At 41.2% G+C, this 24,828-nt stretch overlaps 1 protein-coding gene across 11 annotated transcripts in view; it reads left to right on the top strand.

Annotated features, from left to right (window-relative positions):
• Nucleotides 1-24,828, top strand: part of TMEM182 (transmembrane protein 182) — a 391,383-nt gene that overhangs the window by 225,221 nt on the left and 141,334 nt on the right. For 8 of the 11 annotated variants that reach the window (XR_014253831.1, XR_014253832.1, XR_014253833.1 and 5 more), the window contains exon 5: nucleotides 4,587-4,711. The exons of the other annotated variants lie outside the window; for them this stretch is intronic. The gene's annotated coding sequence lies outside the window, so the exon portion shown is untranslated. The remainder of the gene's footprint in view (nucleotides 1-4,586; nucleotides 4,712-24,828) is intronic. 11 annotated transcript variants of the gene reach the window in all.

Below are 24,828 nucleotides of genomic sequence, written 5' to 3'. Positions count from 1 at the left end.
GATATTAATAGAATATACAAAGTTGTATTTGGTCACATGACCACTTAGATGAGTATATTTCCCAATCTTTCTTGCAACTGGTTGTGACAAAGTGACTGGGTTCTGTGTGACCAAAGGACTAAGAGAGAGTGAGCAAAAGTGATAGGGGCAGCTTCTTTGTCGCCCCGTGGCTGTTCTCCACTCTTTCCTTAGGATGGAACATAGATATATTGATGTTGAATGAGTTTTGGCCAAGAAGGGCTTTATCCCAGAGTTGACAGAGTATTAAATCAGAAGGAACCTGGTGCCCTGAATGATGTATGTGTCTGAAGCTGTACCCCTGTCATCCCAGACTTTTCTGTAAGAGAAATTTAAACCTTCTATCTAGTTTGTGTCGCTGTTATTTTTAGTATTTAATAAAACATTTGGTCAATATACTGCCTGGTACCTTTGTACATGCCCATTTCTGGAAAGGGGGCTCACGAATTTCACTACATTTGCCAAGGAATCTATGACTCCATATGGTGGCGAATTAGAGATGGCCACAGATTCTTTGACAGGCCTCCCATTGAGAAGTGGGTTGATGTCCCTTTTCCTTGAATCTGAGCGGACGCTGTAACTGCTTTGATGAGCTGAATAGCGCCTAAGTGAAGTGGTGCCAGTTCCCAGTCTAAGGCCTACAGAGAATGGCAGCTTCCTCTTCCTGCCCCTGGGAAGACTGACTTTTGGAACCTCACCGCCATGATGTTGGGAAGTCCAAATGGCCCATGGAGAGGTCTGTGTGGAGAAGCTCCAAGACCCATTCTTTACCTCCTTTAAAGCTCACACCAGTACTGTGAAGAATATATTGTCATCCTGCATTAGAGGTGAGAAAAATGAAGAACAAGTAGTTTAAGTAACTTGCCTAAGGCTACTATTAGGAAGTGGTAGATTTCAACTTTGAAACTTAGAGCCTAACTCTAAAGCCTGTGGTCTTTATCGCTGACGTATAAGACACTGACATATATTAGAAGACATTGTAAACATTCAGCTAGGTTTGTTATTTAACAGTCTCTTTGTTAGTGGGCCTTTTACGTATATCTATGGTAAGCTAGTCTTCATATATTTCATTTCTATTTAATGGACGTCCATTGGGGCCCACATTAAAATTTTAAAATATTTTATGGTGATTTAGCTAGCTGCTCATCCTACCCAGGAAAGCACTGAGAAATACAACTTTGCAATTTTGTTAGCAATTCCCAAGTCCTGATCATTTTTTCCCCTTTCTTTTCCTAAGTATATGTACTTAAAAGTATCTTGGCATTTAAATTGTTTTCTGCAACATGCACCTCATATTCTGTATTTCTGAGAGGTGTGTGCCTGACATTCACATCCCTAAGTTTCCACCGCCTTCCTGCACAAGAGTCCAACTGTTCAATCTCTGCTCATGTGCCTCCTTAAGATTCTGTTGGAACATGCCCAATTAATGCCTGAACATGACCCCTTTGTGTAGATTCATGCACGTTTGTATGCACAGCCAATCTGCCAGTCCGGATCGACAGCCTCACACCAAAGCCTCCATTTCTCAGCAGGAATCCAGCAAACCAGATGTCAAGTGCATATTTCCTGAGTATTTTATGGGATCCACAGAGAGGCTCTCACAGTATGGTTCAGGCCTCAGTTTAGTGCAACTTGTCAAAATGAATTGTTTCATTTCTGTACCACAAATGCCAGGTTGAGACAAAAATTAAAAAAACAAAAAAATTCTGCATAAGAGTTTAGGCTTTCATGTCCTTAATGGAAATCCCGTGGACTTGTAGTTGGAGTTAAGGTCTGGGGCCGGGGGGTCCACTTCTCCCACAGCGGAGGGTAGGCCGTGTCCTCCAGCTCAGCTTATGCAGCTCAAGGGAGATGAGAACTCGCTCTGTGAGGTCCACGACATCCCAGGAGGTGTCTGAGCAGACTTGTGACATCAGGGCACAGGGCAGAGTTTCAAGGAGGAGTTCTTCCTCCTTCACCTAGAGAAACACAAGCACTAGCAACAGCTTATTAAACAAATTCCCAAAGTCCCATTTGCTCTCTGGGGTTTTCCAACCCGGACCGCAAATGGTGGCTCACTTCTTTCCTAAATGCAGAGTGGAATTCTTCTCCTGAGTCCCTTGGAGGATGGAGGAGAAGTTCATCTTTAATGAAAAAATGCCTTTATTATATAATGGTTAAGACCCTGGTCTCGGTATCAGACACAGTGGGGTAAGAACGCTGGTTCTAACCCTCCTTAGTGCAGAGTCTTTGGATGCATAGGATGGAGACAGATGCTGTGCATTCAGTTGTACTGTACTTAACTGAGAGGCCGTGTGTGCTATGCTCAGCCCTGGGCTTGCCCAGAGTCAGCACTCCATAAATACAATCTATTGTGCATTTTGAATAATACTATTGATACTGCAATAATAAAAAAATAATGAACATAATAATTGGTTCTGATTCTTCATGGCTCCTTCAACTATGTTACAAGACAGAGATCTTCTGGCGATGTAGAAATTGGCCACAAATTCTCTTTTCTGAATTAGTGGTGCCATATTGAAGGTCCCCAGGTCCCTCTCAGCTGAGTTACATGTAAATGCAATATTTTCCACAATCACTGACTTTTGTTGTTGTCTCTAATTTTCTCAGTCATCCATCAGTCAGCCAAGGCCAGCCTTCCCCACCCTGCTCAGCGGTTGGCACTCAGTGGCACCCCATCTAACCTGTTGTTTTCAGCCAAGCTCGGGCAAGTACACTATTTCAGTAGGTTCAGAGCCGGCGCCCACTGGCACGGTATGGACCAAGCATGGCTGCAGTAGGTTGGGCATCTGTGCTTAGATTATTCTAGGTGTCCACAGACCACTGTCATCCTTTAACCCCAGTGGGTCACCACCTTGGCTTTTCCTGTTTTAGCCCCCGAGAAGCTTGCTGTTATTATAGTCTTGTCTCAAACCCCAGATTGTGTTTATCTGGCACTTACTTGCCAGTCTCCATCTAGGACACAATTCCTACCATACTATGGACTGGAGTCCTGGCACTATGTAAAATTCTAAATGTCTACTTGACCTCAGGTATTATCTACTGCCTTCCCTACATATCCACGCTATCCTGCCTTTGGAGCTTTTCGGCAAATTCCTTATCAAATCCAATCTGTTTCTTAAGCCTTCCCTAACAATTGCCATCCTCATTGATCTTTTGCTTCTCAGTATTTCACTCTGTCACAGATTATGTTTTCCTTTGTGTGTTACTTGTTTCATTTGAAGGTAGAAGACATCTCTGAGCTTTCTTTGAATCTTCCACTCGTCAGCCCTATGTACGATATCTGTTAATGGAGAGACTGATGAAATTACAGAATAAAGAAAGAACTTTCTATAGTTCCATAATTAAAATTCTTGGATATTGTCAAAAAGTCAGTATTTTAGAGAATGTATATATATATATAAAATACATATACATTAATATATATAATATATACACATTAATATATATAATATATATATACATTTATACATATATATATTAGCTGAAGGAATGCTAACATCAGAGTCCTAAGACTTGGTTCAAATCTTAGGTCTTCTACCTACTCATCTGTTATAGAAATATAAACTTTCTCACTCTGTTTGCTCATATTTTAAATAGAGATAATATATCTACCTAGTATTTTTTCTTGAAGATTAAAGTCAATGATGTATGTGAAAATGCTTTGAAAAACACAATGTTATTATTACTGGGACTCCTATATGTTATAAGAAATAGTGTCAAGATGAATTTCTGGTTTACCTTTATTATGATTCTATTACCAATATCGTTATATCATGACCAGGTAATATTTAGTTTTGATCAAATGGCTTTGCTTCCAACATTTGTGTACCTGAGTCAAGAATATACCTGACTCAATGCTGTTGATCACTGGTGGTCTGTCCATTCAGAAGATGATCCTGGCTGTCTCACTTACATGGCCAGATTCAGATCTCACATAGGAAGAGAAGATAACATGGAAATAACAAGCACTAGGATGGGAAAAGGAAAAATTCTTAAGCAAAAAAAAAAAGACAAGTACAATCCATTGGTTCTACTCAGATCAGACCTGCACCTCCTCAGTGCTTGAGCTGAGCCTCAACCCCTCCTCCCCATGGGTGGGTTGTGGGAAGCACAGGAGAACACTGGTGATTTACAAGCCCCTCGATGGTGCTGTAAATAAAATGAAAGAGGCTGGATTCCACTTTGATTTTTCCCTTGAATCACTTACTTTTGAAAAGCCGATTACTTCTGGTGAATATTTGTCTTTCCGGTTCTGCAAATCATTTATTTAAATAGTTCTTAAGAAACAGGTCTTTGGGATTCTGTTTAGGAGGATGCTTTGAACGTCTAAGGTACACAGTTTCTTTATGTGTCAGCGGCTGCACATCCCAAATCAGATCCCTTTCCACGGAGTCCTGCAGGCTCTCTGCGCAGGCAGCTCTCGGAAGAGACGACGAGCTGCTCCCTTGGCAGCTGTGGCGGGGTTAGAAGCACCCTGTGCCACTTAACTGGCTTCTTTTAAACACTTTGGGCAAAGCCTTTAGTTAACATCGCTGCTCAAGTAAGAATGTTCTTATACTCCGCAGACTTCGTGAAGAGGAAGAATTATGCTGCTGAACAGAGCTGGTGGGATTTACCTATTGACATAGACAATGAGCTGTTTGAAGACACGAGGATGTGGGGTGCATCCTGTCGCAGCGTCTGGTAGAAGGTACACAGTCCGTGTTTGCTAAAGTAATGATGGCCTGGATAGAGTCCAGCCCTGCGCGTGGTATTTAAATCCTGTCTGTGGCATTCTTGCTGCCAGCGTGTTCTAGAACACTTCCACTGACGGGGAGCTCCGCAACTCTGGATATTGCAAACAGGGCCGAGCAGACTCAAAATCAACTTGCTGGTGTATCTTCCCATTCTGCCTCTTGCCTCCAGGGCTGTAAGCACCTTTGCCCACCTTCTTCAACCAACGTGGTCTGAAAACCCTCTCTCGATACCTCCCCTGCCCCGGTCAAAGTTTGCTCGAAAGAAAGGTTTTGACAAATCCTTCATTCTAAGGTATAAATAAGCAATACTAGCTGAGAATATTACAGTCTCTTGGACTCATTTGCATTTGATCAGAGCATGGATCTTTAAATTAAAAAAAAAAAATTGAATCTCTATCTAAGAGTAAAATTTCAGGCTCCCATCAATGGCTGGAAGAGAATTCCTGCGTTTTCCCCTTGCCAGTCGCAAGGCCTTCCAAGACCCTGAAATCTTATCTTGTGGGCAGCTGTTTCATATCCCTGCGCAGAATCTAAGAGGAGGCATAAGCAAGCATCTTAGAGCGTTAAGACCTCAAGGTTAGCAAGTTCCCCCTTATTTCTTCCCGGGAATTTTGCATTATCCTATTTTACCAATGACAAAATATTCGGCAATTTCAGCACAGTGATGTAATTTATGATTTTCCTAGTAAGTTCTTTTCTGTGATTTGGGAAATAAAAGAGGTCTTTGGACTGTTCCATTGCTAAAATATTCCATCTGATTTTTGATGCTTTCATTCTCCTGAGAAAACAGAAACATTTTGCATTAAGGGAACTATTTTGTGGACACTCTAATCAATTCTAAAGAAAGCCCCTCAGTGTGAGGGGCGTAGCCAGGACATTTAACTGAAAGCAGGTCTTAGAGCCAACCCCAGACCCAGGCATGGCAATTAGCAGAAGCGCCGAGCCTATGCCTGGGGAATTAAGGTTTGTAAACCAGGTCTGCAAGCTCCCCAGTCCTCCTGGGACCTGCTGCAGCCCGGGAAGGGTTTGAATTGATTTCTGTCCCTGCTCAGAGATGTGTGGAATATGCCCACAGAGCAAGAGAATGCTAGCATTACAGGAAGGACGTGCCTCTCACTCTCCTCGCCGGATTGGTCCTGGTAGGCGTTCCTTTCCCTTTGGGACCCAGTGGAGCCCTTTGTAAATGGAGGTCTTACATGAGAGCCGAGGGGCCTGCTGTTGTTTCCATGGGGGAGATGCTGAACGGATGTACTCTAGTTCCTGCTAGTTGCTCCCACTCATGGGTACAAATACACAGACAGCAAAGTAGCAGTGGGAACAGCACAATGAAAGCACAGAGTTGGCAGCTTGGGTATAGAGAACAGAGATTGTTCCAAAGGAGAAAAGACAGGCTGCCGATGATCGGGGCGCTGATGTAGATGCAATAATAGCAAGAACAGAGTCACGAGTATGAAGAGAGGACGTGGACGATCGCGATGCATCGGAGTAGAGCATACTGAGCCCGAAAGCCCTTTCCTCCATGCCAGTGTGAATATATCAAGGGGAGGGAGGCAGCGCACACATTTCTCTCCCTCGCATAGTGAGTGTCTAGGATCATTAGGACTCCGAGTAGAAAAATGGAAATAATTTGACAAAATTCCCAGAGGCACCACATGATATAAAGCATGACATTTTTCACATATGTTTAGGCTTGTTGCAAAATGGGCAACGCTTCTAAGAAAGAGAGCTTTAAAAATGTAGATACGGAGTCAACTTTTAGTTATCTGAGCTCATGCAGTTGTGGAGGATAAGCGAGGAAATGAACATTTTTTTTTTTTTAAGGCAGATAATGAAAAGCATGTATGTGTGGTTCTAGAGAGCAACGTGTGGGGTGTGTGCGCAGATTTGGCATTCTGCGCGTTGCTTGATGTTAACGTGTATTTGTCTTCTGTGAATACACATTAGGGCGACTGGAGAAACACAATAGGAGACCCGATTTCTAGTTTCTGTACTGCTGCTCCCTGGCTGTGTAACCCCGGAAGAGTCAGATAACCTCTCTGGCTGTCACCGGGAAAAAGAAGGCATTGGTCTTGCTATGCCCTTGAGGTACATCCCAGCTACACCGCGTAATGATTTGATTGGTTAGGGCGTCTGACATTCCAAGCATACCCTCTGATAACAAAGCTGTGTATAATCTTGGAGGTGGAAGAAGAGGGAGACAATGAAAACAGCCCAGTCAGGAAAAGGAAAATAAGTGTCTGGGGGCAAAACAAGTAGATCATTTGAACTCAGATGCCGGTACTGAGGGTAGGTTTCAAGGCGCCTGCAGGTGTCTGTTCTGTGTGCCCAGAGCTCTGCTTCTGCCCTCAGGAGCCCGGTGACCCACTGTCCCCCGTGCATGGGGTGGTCATGGGACTGCGCGTCTCCGTCCCAGATTTGGCCGCTCCCCTCCTCGTGGCCTGAATTGCAGAGTGAGACCAACTCCTCAGCCCTGCTGGGCAAGCCAGTCCCCTCCACCATGGACCCCACCTGGGCCCCCTGTGCTGGTGCAACACGGGAAAAAGAAGAGTTGGAGTTTTCTAGCAACGTGGGGAAATGGCCAGGTGGGCAGATGGTAAAGTTATGGATTGAAAAAAGCAAGTTGTTTTTGTTTTTTTTAAATTGTAACTGATCCAGTATTTTGCAAATAGATTGTCCTTTCATTGTCCGCTTCACATCCTGTTTCCCTGTAGCTTCTAAAGCCAAGGCTGAGTCCTGAAGCTCAGGACACAGGGGAGGGGCTGAGAGGAAAAGACCGCAGCTCCTTAAAAGTTTCAGAGCTCGCACTCAACTTTCTCAGGAAAGCCGTGACTTTAAGAGTCAAGTTTTGTGGGGAGAGGAAGGGGTTTCTAAATGATGAAATCCACACAAGGTGGAGAAGTGGTGGATTTCATCTCTGAGTTTCCCATAAGCGAAGGAGAGGGGTGACTTAGAACAGGAAGTGGGGAGGGGAGCTCTTCCGGGAACTGGGAAGGTGAGGATGTACCATATTTTATTCAATAAATTCTCTGTTCTTATGCATTCGGGTATATCCAACTTCTTTACGAAATTATGCTTTAAATGAAGAACATCAAGGCAATACTTGGAAACATTTCCTTTTCTGTCTTTGCTATTAGTGAAGTAGGATTCCTCTACTGGAGGGTCACAGCTCGGTGGCCTAGACCCATGGAACATCAAAACAAAACAAAACAGACCAGCTGCACTGGACCCACCAGAGGAGTGGGTTGTGTGTTTTAAAGGTTCTGCAGGTAATTCTGGTGGGCATCCAGATCTAAGAACCTTTTTACTAAGGAGGCCACTGAGATGTCATTTCTATTTATAGATTTAAGCATCAGTTTGTTTCTCAGCCTATTGTCCTTGGAGTATAATCTTAGGTAAGGTTCTGAGTTCCTCTAAGAAACAAACAGACAAAGCAAAGAACAAGTCTGGTGGTGTTTGCTGAAGGGCAGGAGTTTTCCCCGAGCCTCGTCATGAAGCACACACTTGGGTTTATGCTCCAACAATGAAGATACTAGCTGGGTTTATGAAGCTTCCTTCTACAGGCTCTGTGGGGAGGTATTGCCATTCTTGTTATTTTCTGTGTCAGGGGAATATGCAGAGAATCATGTAGGTGGAAATCTAGGCAGCGTTTCCCAAACTCTGCGCCATGGAACACTCAGGGGAGAGAGAGATAAAGAGATTTAAGTGGTAAAATAAATTTGAAGCAAATATTCTCTGGAAGGTCACAACTGATATGAGTAATGTTTAAAGTGGTGTGAAGTCTTATATGAGGAAGAATTATTTAGTTTTTTGTTTGTTTGTTTTTGTTTTTTAATACCAAATGAGACCCTTCATCTTAACATTTGGTGGGACATGGTGTGTTGTGGAACACCGTTTAGGAAATGTTGACCTATGGCATCCTACGGAGAAGGCTTAATAAATAAATAAATAGCTTAATAAAGAGCTCTCCGGTTATGGCAGAAAGAAAAAAAATGTGCTTTACCCTACGTCTATAAACTGGTTCTAGTGCTTCATTTCATTAATAGCACAGACTTAATCTTTCTGAGCCTCGATTTCTCCACTTCTTAAATAAGGACAATATGAGGACCAAGTAAATTAATTCAGCTACCGTCCAGCAAAGCATCTGCTGTAGAGTCAACGTCTCTTGGTACTTACACCAATTCTACCCCCTCCAGGGTTTTCATAATAGTGGCTGAATTGATGCCATGTGATCAAGTGCAAGGCCGACCCCCCAGCACGCCTTCTTGGGAGGGGGTCAGACCTGCTCATGTTTACCTACCTGCTTACGTTTACCTGCCTCTCCTCATGCATGAGCCCACCACACGTCCAGCTCCTTCGAGGCAGGGACTGTGCTTCCCTTACCATTATGTCCTAATCCAGGGCTGTCGTGGTCTTCTTGAAGCTGTGTGATGGGGCAGTCCTGCTCCAAACAGTGGGATTCATAGCAGGGACTTGGTGTTTTCATTCATTCTTTTCTGTTACTTCATATCTGGCCCATTCTATTTAACTATTTCGGGTCCTCCCCTCTTGATGAAGATGAAGTTGAGATTTGCTGCCCTTCTTCAGAAGTAAAAGTGGATGCGGGCAGGTGGGTAGGACCTTGAAGTGAGACCAGACATTGCTGAAGGAGTCGGGCCCTCCCTTTCTACAGCCCCAGAGCATCCACGTGTGTTCTGATGCCCGCAGGACACGTTGTTCTGAGATCGAATGTGGGCTGGACGTTTTCCTGCCAGTGTGAGAGGACTACGTTTGCAGAGAACAGTCCTGCAGGGTGGGAAGCAGAGGAGGGACTTGACACTGCTTCTCTCACGTGTGCGGCCACTCTGCTGGGCACTTCGCTTTCATTGTCTCTTTCTACCCTCATAACAGCTTTATGAAGTAGATATTATTGTCCCCATGTTAGATGACACCCAGGATTTAAGTAAAGCGCCAAACACATAGTGTAGTTATGTCCTCCGTAAAATGGAGCCTCTATTATTATTTGTCCCCAAATAGGAGGAAACAGGCCTGAGATCTATTTAACAACTTTTCCAAGGCCACAGAGTTTAAAAAATGGCAAAAACAGAATTTGAACCAGGTATTCTGACTCAAAAATCTCTGCAGTTTCTGCTCCAATCCTTACTTTCTAGAATAAATAAGGAAAAGAGCTTTGTTGCTGAGATGTGATGCTACTTTCTTCCTCCTACTCCTTTGTTTTGACCTTTTAAAATTGGGAGATACAGTTGACTCTTGAACAACATGAGTTTGAACTGAGCAGGTCCATTTATGCATGGATTTTTTTTTTTAATAGTAAATACTACACAGTCCTCAATTTGTTGAATCCATGAATGTGGAACCATGGATATGGAGGGTCAACTATAAATTATAGTTGGATTTTAGACTAAAGGGAGGGTCAGCACTCCTAACCCCCATGTTGTTCAGGGTCAACTGTATAACACAAAAACAGAATAGTAAAATAATCACTAATACATCTTAACGCGTTATTATATAGCTAAGACTGTGAAACAACCATCTCAGTTCCAAACTCCAGAAACCCCAGGGCCACCCAAGGAAAGGGTAACCACTCTCTTCTAGATAATCTTCCCTGCTCTTCTTTGTAGTTTGTATGTATCTCAAACCACATTATCATTATTATTTTTTGGCCGCATCACGTGGCTTGCGGATCTTAGTTCCCTGACGGGGATTGAACCCAGGGCCACAGCAGTGAAAGCGCTGAGTTCTAACCACTGGACCGGCAGGGAAGTTCCTCAAATCACAGTAATTTAATTCTCCCTGCTTTAAAAACATTATATTAATGGATCATACAGAGTGTACTGTTCTGTGTCTCACTTCTTTCAGTCAACAGTATGGTTATGAGATTCACCCATGAGCGTTCCTGTTGCTCCACATCCTCATCAACATTTAGTATTGTCAGAGTTTTGGATTTTGGCCATACTAATAGGTGTGTAGCAGTATCTCGTTGTTTTAAGTTGCAATTTAATAGTGGCATAAGATGTTGAATGTCTTCTCATTTGCTTACTTGCTGTCTGTAAGTTTTCTTTGATGAAGTGTCCATTCAGGTATTTTGCCCATTTTAAACTGAGTTGTTCATTTTCTTATTGTTGAGTTTTAAGAGTTCTAAGAATATTTTGGATGAGCCCTTTATCCGATGTGTCTTTTGCAAATATTTTCTCCCAGTCTGTGGTTTGTCTTCATATTCTTTTGACATTGACTTTTGCAGAAGTTTTTAATTTTAATGAAGTCCAGTTTATTTTTTTCTTTCATGGATTGTACCTTTGATGTTGTATTTAAAATCATCATCATATCCAAGATTTCTCCTATGTTATCTTCTAGGAATTTTATAGTTTTGCATTTTACACGAAGGCTTATGATCCATTTTTAGTTAGTTTTTGTGGAAGATATAAAGTCAGTGTCTAGATTCATTTTTTACATATGGATTTCCAGTGGTTCCAGTATTGTTTTTTGAAAATGCCATGTTTGTGCTATTGTGTTGCCTTTGCTCCTTTGTGTAAGATTAATTCATTGTGTTTATGTGGGTCAATTTTGGCACTCTATATTCTGTTCTATTTATCTACTGTCCGTTATTTCTCTAATACCACACTCTTGATTACTGTAGCTTTATAGTAAGTCTTGATGTCAGTTAGCCTTAGTCCTCCAACTTGTTCTTCAATATCGTTTTGGCTATTCTGGGTTTTCTGCCTTTCCATATAAACTTTTGAATCAGTTTGACAAGATCCACAAAATAAACTGCTGGGATTTTGATTGGGTTTGCATTGAATCTATAGGTCAAGTTAGGAAGAACCACGATCTTGACAATAAATATTGAGTCTCCCTATCTGGGAACGTGGAATATCTCTCCACTTTAGTTTTTCTTTGATATCTTTCATCAGTTTTGTAGTTTCCTTTGTGTGGATCTTACACATATTTTGTTAGATTTATACCTAAATGTTTCATTTTTGGGGTGCTAATGTAATGAGGCATACCTTATTTTATTGCACTTTGCTTTATTGTGCTTCATAGATACTGCATTTTTTACAAATTGAAGGTTTGTGGCAACCCACCATCAAGTAAGTCTATAGGCACCATTTTTCCAACAGCATTTTCTCACTTCATGTCTCTGTGTCACATTTTGGTAATTCTCACAATATTTCAATTTTTTAATTATTATTATATTTGTTATGGTGACCTATGATCAGTGATCTTTGATGTTACTACTGTGACTTGGTGAAGGTTCAGATGATGGTTAGCATTTTTTAGCAATAAAATATTTTTTAAATTAAGGTATGTTTTGTACTGAATACATTGTCTTTTTAGACATAATGCTATTGCACACTTAGTAGACTACAGTATAGTGTAAACATAACTTTTATACACACTGGGAAACCAACAAATTTTGTGACTTGCTTTACTGCAGTATTTGCTTTATTGTGGTGGTCTGGAACTGAACCCTCAATATCCCCAGTGTATGCCTTATGTGTATTTGCATTTGCATTTGTTCATTGCTAGTATATAGGAAGGCAGCTGGATTTTTACATTAACCTTGTACCCTACAGCATTGCTATAATTACTTACTAGTTCCAGAGTTTTTTCTTGATTCCTTCAGATTTTCTACATAGATGATCATGTTGTCTCTGATCAAAGACAGTTCTATTTCTTCCTCCCCAATATATAGACCTTATATTTCATTTTCATGTTTTATTGTATTAGCTAGGTCTTCAAGTACAATGTTGAAAATCAGTGGTAAGAAAGGACATCTTTCAGTTGTTCCTGATCTTAGCAGAAAAACTTCTAGTTTCCTGCTGACAGTTTTTATCATGAATGGGTGTTGAATTTTGTCAAATGCTTTTTCTGCATCTTGGATATAATCATGTGATTTTTCTTCTTTAGCCTATTGATGTGTTGGATTACATGAATTGATTTTTGGATGTTGAAGCAGCATAACAGGGAAAAATCCCATTTGGTCATGCTGTATAATTCTTTTTATTCATTGTTGAATTTGATTTGAGAACTTTTATACCTATGCTCATGAGAGAAATTGAGCTTTAGTTTTCTTGTATTATTTTTCTATTTTGATATTAGGTTTTGATATTAGGGCAATGCTGGTCTCATAAAGTGTGTTAGGAAGTATTCTCTCTGCTTCTATCTTCTGCAAGAGATTGTAGAGAATTGGTATAATTTCTTTGTTAATGTTTGATAGAATTCACCAGTGAACATGTCTGGGCCTGGTGCTTTCTCTTTTGGAAAGTTATTGTTGATTCAATTTATTTAATAGATATAGGCCTATTCAGTTTGTCTATTTCTTCTTGTGTGAGTTCGGACATATTGTGCCTTTCAAGAAATTGGTCCATTCATTAGATTATCACATTTGTGGGCATAGAGTTGTTCATAATATTTCTTGATTATCTTTTTCAAGTCCATAGGAAATGTAGTCCCCTCTTTCATTTCTAATATTAGTAACTTGTCTTCTATCTTTTTTCCTAATTAACTTGGCTAGAGACGTTGATTTTATTGATCTTTTCGAAAAACCAGCTTTTGGTTTTGTTGACTTTCTGTATTGATTTCCTGTTTTCAATTTCATTGATTTCTGACCTAATTTTTATTATTTCTTTTCTTCTGCTAATTTGAATTTAATTTGTAATTTTTTCTAGTTTTCTAAGGTGGAAATTTCAATTATTGGTTTTAGATCTTTCTTCTTGTCTAATATATGCATTCAATGCTATAAATTTTCCTCTAAACACTGCATTTGTTGCATTCCACACATTTTGGTAAGTTGTATTTTTGTTTTCATTTAGTCCAAACTAATTTTAAATTTCTCTGGAGACTTCTTCTTTGACTCATGTGTTATTTAGAAGTGTATTATTTAATCTCCAAGTATTCAGGAATTTTCTAGGCATCTTTCTGCTATTGATATCTAGTTTAATTCCACTGTGGTGTGAAATTTGACGTTGTATGACTTCTAATCTTTTAAGATGTGTTTTATGGCCCAGAATGTGGTTTATCTTGGTGAGTGTTCCATGTAAACTTAGGAAGAATGTATATTCTGCTGTTGTTGGATGACATATGATGTATCTAGGTGTCAATTATATCCAGTTGTTTGATGGTGCTGTTGAGTTCAATACATCCTTACTGATTTTTCTGCCTGCTGGATCTGTCAGTTTCTGATAGGGGGATGTTAAAGTCTCCACATATAATATTTGATTTACCTATTTCTCTTTGAAGTTCTCTCAGCTTTTCAGTTTTTGCCTCATGCATTTCAATGTTCTGTTGTTAGTTGAATACCCATTAAGGATTGTTATATCTTCTTGGAATATTGACCATTTATCGTTATGATACAGTCCTATTTATCCCTGATAACTTTCCTTGCTCTGAAATCTGCTATGTCTGAAATTAATATAGCTACTCCTGCTTTCTGTTGATTAGTGTTAACATGTTATATCTTTCTTTTTTCTTTACTTTTAATCTATATGCTTCTTTATATTTAAAGTGGGTTTCTTGAAGACATATAGTTGGATCTTATTTTTTGATACACTTAGACAATCTCTTTCAATTGGTACATTTTCTTAAAGTGATTACTGATATAATTGGATTAATATCTACTGTATTTGTTACTGTTTTCTCTTTGTTGCCCTCGTTCTTCATTTCTATTTTTCTCTTCCACACTTTTCCTGCCTTTGGTAGTTTTAATTGAGCATGGTATATGATTCCATATTCTCTTCTTTCTTATCATATCAATTATACTTTTAAAAAACTTTTTTAAATGGCTGCCCTAGAGTTTGCAATATACATTTATGACTAATCCAAGTTCACTTTAAAAAAAAATAGTATACTGCCTCATGATAGTGCAAGTACCTTATAAAAACAAAATACTCCTACTTCTTTTATCCTTTCCCTTGTATCATTGCTGTCATTTATTTCACTTATATATAATCATAGATAATAATATATGTATACTTTTAAATAAGTACATATATATGTACGTGTATATATGTACTTTTATATGTACATATATATTCATATATGTAAGGATAATTGACAACATTATTGCTATTTTTATTTGGAATAAACTGTTATCTTCATGTCAATTAAGAATAAGAAAAATAAAAGTTTATACTTTATCTTCATTTATTCATTATCTAATGCTCTTTCTTTCTTCATTTAGATACAAGTTCCTTTTCTTAATCATTTAATTTTTTTGCAAGACAGGTCTACTGGCAACAAATTCCCTCAGTTTTTGTTTGTGAAAGTCTTTATTTCCCATTCCCTTCAAAGAATAATTTCTCAGGGTATAGAATTCTAGGTTGGTGGTTTTCTTCTCGCAACACTTTAAATATTTCACTCCACTCTCCTTTTATTTGAATGGTTTCTGAGGAGAAGTTGGGTGTAATTCTTATCTTTGCTTCTGTATAGGTAAAGTTGGTTTTTGTTTGTTTGTTTGTTTGTTTTTACCTTCTGGTCTCTGCCCAAATTTTTTCTTTATTTTTAATTCTCTGAAATGTGAATTTGATATGCCTAGATGTAATTTTTTGGCATATACCCTACTTGGTGTTCTCTGAGCTTCCTGCATCTGTGGTTTGGTGTCTGACATTAATTTGGGGAAAATTCTCAGTCATTATTTCTTCAAATATTGCTTCTATTCCTATCTCTCTTTCTTTTTTTTTTTTTTGGTGTCCCCATTATGCCCATGTTATTTCTTTGTAGTTGTCCCAGAATTCCTTGATAGTCTGTTTTTTTCTTAATTTCAGTCTTTTTTTCTGTTTCTCTTGAGCTTTGGAATCATCTATTGTCATATTCTCAAGCCCAGAGATTCTTTTCTCAGCTGTGTCCAATCTACTTATGAGCCTGTCAAAAATGGTCTTTATTACAGTGTTTTTTTATCGCTACCATTTCTTTTTGACTCTTTCTTAGAATTTCCATCTCTCTGCTTACATTATCCATCTGTTCTTGCATGTTTTCTGCCCTTAGCATATTAATCATAGTTTTTAAAAATCCCCCATCTGATAGTTCCAACATTCCTGCCATATCTGACTTTAGTTTTGATACATATTCAGTCTCTTCAAACTGTATTTTTTGCCTTTTGATATGCCTTATGATTTTTTATTGAAAGGTGGCTATGATCTACTGCATAAAGGGAACTGTAATAAATACACCTTATTAATGTAGTGGTAAGGTATGGGGTGTGGGGAAGTGTTTTACAGTCCTATGGTTAGGTCTCAGTCTTTTAATGAGTCTGTACCACTGGACCCTAATCTTCACAAGAGGTTTTCATCCCCCCCCAAGCCCCCATCTCTGTTAAGTGTAACACGATGGCTTAAGAAGTCTGGAGTTGAGTATTTCCCTTCTCCCATGTCATTTAGGCTCTGAGAAAACCCCATCAGGTAAAGTTTCTCCTGAGGGCAAGCCTTGCTAGGAAGAAGAGATACTCTGTTTTATTTCAGAATGGTTCCTTTTCCCCTCCCCCTGTAGGAATCATGAGGGGATTTTTTCTCCAGTATTCACTTTGAGGATCTTATAGAGTTCCTAGAGATAAAACTCACAAAAAACATGGGGCCCTGGTATGACTGGGTCCCCCTAGAGTTTTTAACTCTCAGATCTGTCCACAATGGGCCTCCAGCAATTTGTCAAGTACAGTTCTCTGGTTCCTGTGAAGGTTTCAACTCATTGGTTCCTGCTCTAGTAAGTTATAATTCTTTGTATTTGCCTGTATGTCTTTCCAATTTTGGGACAGTGGTTTGCCCTGTAACCTCACTTATATGACTGTTCTTAAAAGAGTTGTTGATTTTTCAGTTTGTTCTGCTTTTTACTTGTTAGGATGGAGTGGCGACTTCTAAGCTTCTTACGTGCTGTACCCCAAAACCTGAACCATCCTGTTTTAGTACTGAAAGTGCTATGTTCCTAGAGTGTCTTCAGTCTTGGGCAAATTGGGATAGTTGGTCGCTCTTTGAATATTTTATAATTTATTTATCCATTTTGATAATCATGGCAATCATTTGTTTGTTTGTTTTTCCATATTTTGGGCTATTGTGAATAACACAGCTGTGGGTATTTGTATACCTCTCTCTTAATGGGGGTGTTCAGGCATTTCTGTGGGTTATGTACACAAGAATGGAGTTGCTGGGTCTCAACCTCAGTAGATTAACACCGAACAGCTTTCCAAAGTCTTGATACCACCACTCCCAGGTGGGTGTATGAGGATTTCAGTTGCTCATCATTCTATCACTTGGTATTGTCATCCTTTAGTTTTAGCAGTGCTGGTTGGTATGTAGTGACATCTCATTGTTTCAGTTTATCCTGGCACTATTTTAACCCTGTGTCCCAGGCTTCTATGAGAATCCATGCAGACCTGGGGTGTGGTTACCTGGCAAGTCTTTTATTAGGCAGCCTGATCTCCAATATACATTGCTTTGGGGATGTCAGTGCTGTTACTGTGCATGATGGACCATCCTTCCCTTAAACTCACTTTTAGAAGCAAGGACCACTCTTGACTGTATGTGAACAAGCAGGTGGGCTCTCAGCGACAGGTGACACCCCCATGTCCACAAGCATCACTAGCTTGAGCCGCCCAATCCCTGTCCTCCATCCTGGTCTCACCACCACGATCATCAGGGACTTTGTAACGTTATGGACGTTGTCAATCCCTCCTGTGTCTCTCTATAATCTTGGCAAGAGCACAGAAGCAAATCCAGCCAAGGTTCTCTTCCCCTGTGGCATCCCAACAGCAAGGTTCTCGTGTGCACATGCTGGACCCTGTTCTACGTCCCCAAGAGTGGTAAGAAAGTCACTGGCCACACTGGGAGAGATCAAAGTGCTATCCAAACTGGCCAAGCGCATGATTAAACCAGGATATATTGTTTGGATACTCTTCTCCCGACTGTAGTGACATCGTGATGGGGCTGCCTAACCAGATGCCATGGAGGCTGGGGTGCTGCTGTCTCTAAAGGCCCCTCCTCCCTGGAACACCACACAAAGGTACCCAGACATCAAGAATTGTGGAGACAGGGCCCAGCCAGGGCATTCATCAGCTCACCTCCTGCAGCATGCCATCTCCTGCACTAGCCCTGATCAAAATAGAGACTTTAAGTTTAGAGAGAAGTTGTGCAGACCGTGGACTTCAGAGCTGCCCCTTCAAGGTCTCTGAGAATTCTTTGCCCCTGGGATGATGTGATGACTTTCCCTTGGACTGTGGCGTGGAAAATTTCTCTCCTTTTTGAATCTTATTTGCGTCACCTAAGCAGACTGACTTATTTTTCTGTTAGTTTTTGCCCTTTCTGACTGACTTGACCGACTAACAATGTCCCCAGCTTCCACGTGGCCACACCTGCTTTCCCCGCCCCTCACCTCTGATTCCAGGCGGGAGCTGAGGGGTGTTGAGCCTCAGTGACTCCCACGGCTGGGTAATTTGGTTTGTTCTTTGTGACAGTGTACCAAATATTGAGCCCTGCCGTGGTGGTTCAGGAAAGGATCACACCTCTCACCCTTCCCAGAAGGTAAAATGTGGACAAAGGCAGAGGTCCTTACTGAGGACCTGTCATCGTCAGGTCCTCAGGGCTTTTAATACTCTGCAGATCCAGATTGGCACTGAAACACACTCACAAACTATGTTTCTGGAAGAACTGGAGGGTAAGCAGAATCTCAGGACTTCCGGGGAAAGAACCAACTTCCTCCACTCTTCCCACATATCCAAATTCAAACGCTGTTTATGATTTTAAAATGGTATATACAATCACACAACAGGAAAGTGCCAGAAAGGGCTTCTGGCTAAGATAGACACTCAAAAAGTGAGGCATTTGTTCGAAAAACTTCAGGCTCTTTTCCCCCAAATCCCATCCTATGCTTAATATCCAGAGAGTGGAAAGAAAAACACATTTTTATCAATTGCTCAAGAGCTTTGGCTATCCTGCTGGAGTCGCCTTCTGCGGCCTCAGCCCGAGACGGTGACACCAACCCAGAAACTGCCTTCTCCCCTTGCGATGGCTTTTGCTCACTGCTCCAAAGATGCGACTTCAGGGTCATCCCAGGCCACTCTTTAGCTTGGAGCGGAGGTCTACACACAGTGGATTTGGCTGTCTCATTGCAGCACCAGCTGGTCGTCTCTGGTAGGAAAGAATTGAAAGAGTATTTTACACCATGGAAATTGTCTTCCAGGCCCAGATGGACCGTCGCTGTTCTAGCTTTGACAGGCCGGGATAGATATATTCAGAAAGCCTTCCAGCTATTTAGTAACTCTTCCAAAACACTGTCAGCACCCGTGCTAGGGAGCTAGGAGTGGGAAGGAAGTCTAAGTAGGGAACTAAACCTAGTTAGTATATATTTGCATAATTATCTTGCAGTGAATGGATGTGTGGTTGGTGGCAGGTTGGAGGTCGCCATGGACACTGAAAGCCAGGAAGGACTTGAACCGCCCTGGGTCAACACCTCGGACCCCTTCCTGAAAACCCTTGTGCATTTTAAGTGTTGGGTTAAAACAAAGCAGGACTCCTCCAAAGCAGGTCACCTGGGAGCAAAACAGATAAGTTTGGGCCCCAGACCCTTGGGTATGCTTCCTGTACGCCCAAGGGCAGGGGTCAGCTCTGGCCACGCCCACCTGCAGCCTCTCCAGCAGGGTGGGGAAGGAGGAGGGGATGGCAGCAAGATCTCTACGGTCACTAAGGGATCAAAGACGCTGGGCAAAAGCAAGTATTTTAAAAACAGGATTATAAAGATACTGTCGAATTCATGGCAGCAGCGCCCTGAATTTAAATATAGCTCTGTGACTGTTAGCAAAATGCTGTGGTTATGAAATGACTATTAATATAGCTGTTTGCCTGAGACAGACAGAAGGGGGGTGGGGGGAGAGTGAGAGAGAGAGAAACTTCACCTGAGTTATGAAAGCTCATTTATTTTTAGGCTAAATACATCCCCTTTAGGACTAACCTTTACTTTGTTTGCTTCGAAACTTCTCAAATTGCAGCTTCCAGAAATTAAAAAAACATACCAGCCAGGGCAAGCAGAAGTCGTCAAGGTAGAAAACGGTGGCCCCGGGCTGCCTTGTTTACTGACAACACTTGTTCCTCACAAAACAGCTTCTTAAGTTGCAGAAATTCCTAAAATGTCAAATATTTCCCTCGTTCATGGCGTCATCCTTTTTAAATAAAATTTCTTGGAGCTCCCTAGACCCATACATTTGAAAAGAAGAGAGTGCAGTTCTTGATATGATATTTAGTCTTCGTGTTTTTCATAAGAAAACCTCGAGTGTTTCTTTTTTAATCCTTTTATTTTGTGGTTTTGTTTTGCATCAGTATCTGAACTGTAGAATTAAACTCTGGTTACGTGATAATCTATGCTTTAAAACTCGCCTGTGAACTATTTTTTACTGCTTTAACATTTTTCATTCAGCACATTCAACAAGCCATTGCTCTTTTTAGGTGGGGATTGCTAATAGTGTTTTGACGGATTGATAATTAAACACCGGGCTGCTCCTTGCCTTACACAACTCTCCTAATGACCCTGCCAGGGTGGTTATGAATAAGCTTGGAATAAACTTCCTTCAAAGCACAGCTCTGGAAGGGGGCGGGTTCTCTCAGGTAAGGCAACTGGCTTATGCTCTGTGCAGTAAATGATTCTGTGTTTTAAGTGAAACACCAGACTGTCTGGCTATTAGCCAGTTTCATGTAAATAGAAAAAGAAAATGCTCTTCTGTGGCAGTATTTCCATCACTTTCCTCATTTAATGGTCTAGACTTTGCCCAAGATATTCATTCGAGGGATAAGGAAAATATGAATATTACATTTTCCATTGGAACCGAATTAGGCAACCGAGTTGGGCTGGCTTTGAAGAACCAAACTGTCTAAAATGTTCTGTTCTAAGTCAACATTGCTAATACAGATGAAGTCAGAGAGCTTGTAAAGCAAGATGGACGTTTTCCCTAAAGAATCAACCCAAAATGAAGTCTACTCTCATCAGTACCGTTATGAATCACGGGGGTTAGCTTTTGACTAGCTGTTTGAGCCCATTGAAGTCATTCCCTCTCATCCGAGCCAGTGTGCACACATTGAGTGCTCACTGTATGCAGTGGGGCGGTAGGGAGGGGGTGGGCGGAGGCAGAGGCAGACAGAAAATGGAAGAGTCTGAGCGCCTGCCCCAAGGAGTGTGTCAGTGAGAGTTTAGGTATTCAAGGCGCCCTGACACTGAGCTACTCCTTGCTGGATTTTCTATTTTTTAAGACTTTTCCATGGTTAAAGTTGTTTCCTCTTAAATCACTCCCTTGAAATTAAATGTATGACCTGGAATAACGTTCTAGAACATATGAATTTCCGAAAGAGCTCAGTTCCCTGAAATTCCTAAATGTATAAATGTCCAGTGGACTATTTGACCTTTCCAGTCCAGAAACTCCTTGAGCTAAATGTCTCATTGATTTTCACTATCCGTGTGAAACTGAATAGGAATTACATTACATGCCATAGTGAGAAAAGGCCGAGACTCTGATCAATCCTATAAAACATGCATGAAACGTGTATATATTTGTGTGTGAGATAATATAGATTTCTGTTTCTGTTGCATCCCGTTGGTCATTTGTTGGAATTCTCTATGGAACATACCATAATTTATGTTTAAAAACATACTACCCTTTGAGAAAGAAACTCCGTATTTGAAGATGCCTCTCTCTACTCCCACACATCATGAATGTTTTGACTTTAGGTTCATCAAAATTCTTGGACATGTGCTTCATGATGGCCATGTTTCCTACAAAGCATTTTGCAGATAAAAATGTCAAAAATATATGGTGGAGTGAAGACCTCCCCGTATTTGGTTTTGACTTAAGTTCCAGTTACGCTAATTACCGGAGCAGAACCGGGATTTCCTTTTCTCATTATTAAAGCATACAACTCCAGTCATAATGGGCTACATTATCCCGCTACAAAGGCCCCGATTCACAATGGCTTCAAGCCTCTGCAAGTAGCTCCTGGAAGGAGGCTGCAGAGAGGGAGATGCTGTGAAAATGCCTGCCAGGGGCTTGACCTGCATTCCCAAAGGAGGGAATGAATGAAGTCATTCCAAGCGTTTAAAAAAAAAAAAAAAAAAAACAGCCGAAGAATCATATTATTATTGCAATGTTCCCAAACACCAGAGTCTCATTATGATAATGCAGTTTTTCCCCGTCTGCATTTACAATTTCACCTGAAACAACCATTTATGCTTCCTTCCATTTAAAGGTTAAGTTAAAACAGAATGTGGCCAATGTCCATCAACCAGAAACCGGGAAGCTGGGAAAGTAAACATTCTCCCCAGAAAAGAGGTGCAGCTGCCTTGCATGGTAGGAGGAGCACAGAGGCAGCAGAATTCCCACAGTTTCCAGAAAACTAGTCTCTGTGACCCCTGTAAGGCAGTCCCATGGGTACAGACTGAGCCGCCAATATGTGTCAGTCTCTGTTGCAGACATGGGGGAGAAGCCAGAGGGTTCGTAACTCCTGGTCTCAGGAGCGCTCCGGGCCGGGCTGCTCCAGGTCACCTGGGCCAGCTGCACGCATCTCTTTCCAAGTCTGTGTCCATTCCGCCGGGAGCCTGGAATCAGCCACGGGGGGCGGGTTGACACCTCAGAGATCAGCAAATGCTACGAGTCACATTGGTTTCCTTCTGTTCAGAGAGCTGCTTGTTAATCATCTACACAGCACACCACTGATTGTATTCTCCTGGAGGAGAGACGAATAATGGACAATTAATGTGTGCTAGGTCAGGAGGTGGTTAGGCTAAGAAGAATAAATAAAACATGGCGGGCGAGCGATGGGTTGAAAGGCCTGAAATCTTGTACTTTTTGTCCGTTTTTTGTTTTAGTAGAGAACACTCAGGAAGTATCATTTGACTAAGAAGGTCCTGGAAGCAGGGAGTCGGGGCCTGGGTGCTTGCCCCTGCAGTTCTGTGATTTTTTTTTTTTTTTTTTTTTTGCAAGTCACTTAGCCTTTCTGAGCCTCAGTTTTCTCATTTATGACATAACTGGGTTGGACCAGATGGTCCCTAGATGGCTCTCTGCTCTCTGATTCTCTCCTGATTTTTGTAAACTAAAGGATTAAGTGGAATTTCTCTAGCTAGGCCAAAAATTTGTATAAGGGCAGAAACAAATGTTTGGAAAAATATAATAATCATTACCAGATTCACTATAGGCCTCCATACATTTAAAGGTATTTATGGAAGACCAGGGTCTTGGGATCGAGAGGAATCATGTGCAGTTGCGATCTGACCCAGAAGACTGTAGAGAAAAAAGGGGCACAGACCTTGTGGAAGTATGACTTAGAAGGCTTTTCCAGAAGAAAGGCCTATATGTGTGTTTATAGCCAGAAAATGAATTCACTTGAAAAAATTTTTTGAACATGGTTAGTGCCCTGCTGCTGAATAAAGCAAGACCCCGGGACGCTCCAAAGTTTTCATGTGGCTGAACTGCCCCATTGCCCCTGCTCCCCTACCTGCCTTCCCACGGCAGCCAGGCAGCCAGAGGAGGGGACAACTGAGACGATGGAACGTGTCCTCCATCCCGAGGACCAGCTTGCACGGGGCCTGAAATGCATCTCCCTCCTGTTCCAGGTGAGAGCTCCACAGCAAGGGCAGGCAGTGCTCCCACCCTGGAGAGACCAGCCTGTTCAAGGGATATGATGGACAGAGCTCAGAGCCTGAAGTTTAAGTGCCAAGTTCAAGTCCACCTTCTAGCGCTGACTAGCTGAGATCTATTAGGCAAATCACTTAAGTTTTCGGAGTCGTGAGGTTTTTTTTGGTCTATAAAATGGGAAGAAGGCCCACTGTCTCCTAGACTGCTCTATGGATTCAGTGGCGGTAGTGTACATACTAGTGCTTTGCAAACTGTGTTATTGTTATTAAGTATTATTACAATGGCATTTCCCCCAATTAGGAGAATATTCTTTCTTTGTAGGGGTTTCCCATTCCGGCTACAAATATATTTGATGCCACTCCAATCAAGTTCTAAAAGGAAACCTTACTCTCGCTACAAATTGAGAGAGACAATTTGTAATGTTCTTCCTACAGGGAGTTGCAGACGGAGCGAGTGAACTCAGATGAGCTGGGCTCAACTTATACACTGAACAGATATTTCAAAGCTTGGAATAAATTATGGTTTAGATGCGGCACCGCAGACAAACACATTTCCAGTGGTGACAATCAGCCCTGTGGATGTTTGAACGTAGTAATGCTTTTCTTCACAAATTTGGAGAGCTCTGCTCACTGAAGAAAATAAAAGGGCAGTAAAAGGAAACATGAATATGAAAACCGTCTTCATTCCCATCTTGATCTTTTTTTTTTTTTTTTTGTCCAGCCGCTTATTGTAGCTGTGTACTGTCCTCTCCAGCATTACTAAAGCTTTATATGACCTTAAAATTTCAAAGCTACAGGTGGGCCCACAGGGGCCATACTTCAAAGACAGTTTTGATTAAATGAAACAATATTTGTGTAATTACGGACCCCAGATCTTTGAACTGCTCCTGTTCAATTCATCCTACAAAGGTTCAATTAGGAGAGATCAGAAGACACGGCACCCTGGGCCCATTTCCATCTGTCACTCAAGTTTGTCTTTTCAAATATCTTTTATATCAAACCCAGGAAAAACAATTTATTTTGAGGATGTAATAATCATAATTCAAAAGCCACTTTCAAAAGAGGCAATGTCCTTTGCTAGCGAGTGTGGTGTCGGCCCACGCAAGCACCATTTGAAGTGAAATTCTAAGCCTCGGCAGCCTTGTGATTCCTCGTCATGTTACAACTTGTCTTACTATTGATAATTTGTACTTACTGCCAACAAAAAATTCTAGCCCAAGAGGCCCAGCGTTTGGTGAGCCTTTGTATCAGCGACTGGAGCACATTTCACTTCTGAATCTTGTGGTTTTGCCTTCAGTGAAAGAAAAACTGATCCTAACAGTTTTAAACTTGTTAATTCAAGCCATATGTCAGAAACCCAGTCTCCATATGGTGCTATACCACCTTATATTTACAGGGGGCTGCTTTCAAAACATTATTCTAAAAGCTATATTTGCCCCAAAGTTAATATGTGGCATCCTGTGCCATGAGTACTGTTTTT

This window comes from Balaenoptera physalus (assembly GCF_965194825.1).
Source record: "Balaenoptera physalus genome assembly, chromosome: 15".
NCBI classification, from domain to species: Eukaryota; Metazoa; Chordata; class Mammalia; order Artiodactyla; family Balaenopteridae; genus Balaenoptera; species Balaenoptera physalus.
This window is presented reverse-complemented; position numbering and strand designations above follow the sequence as displayed.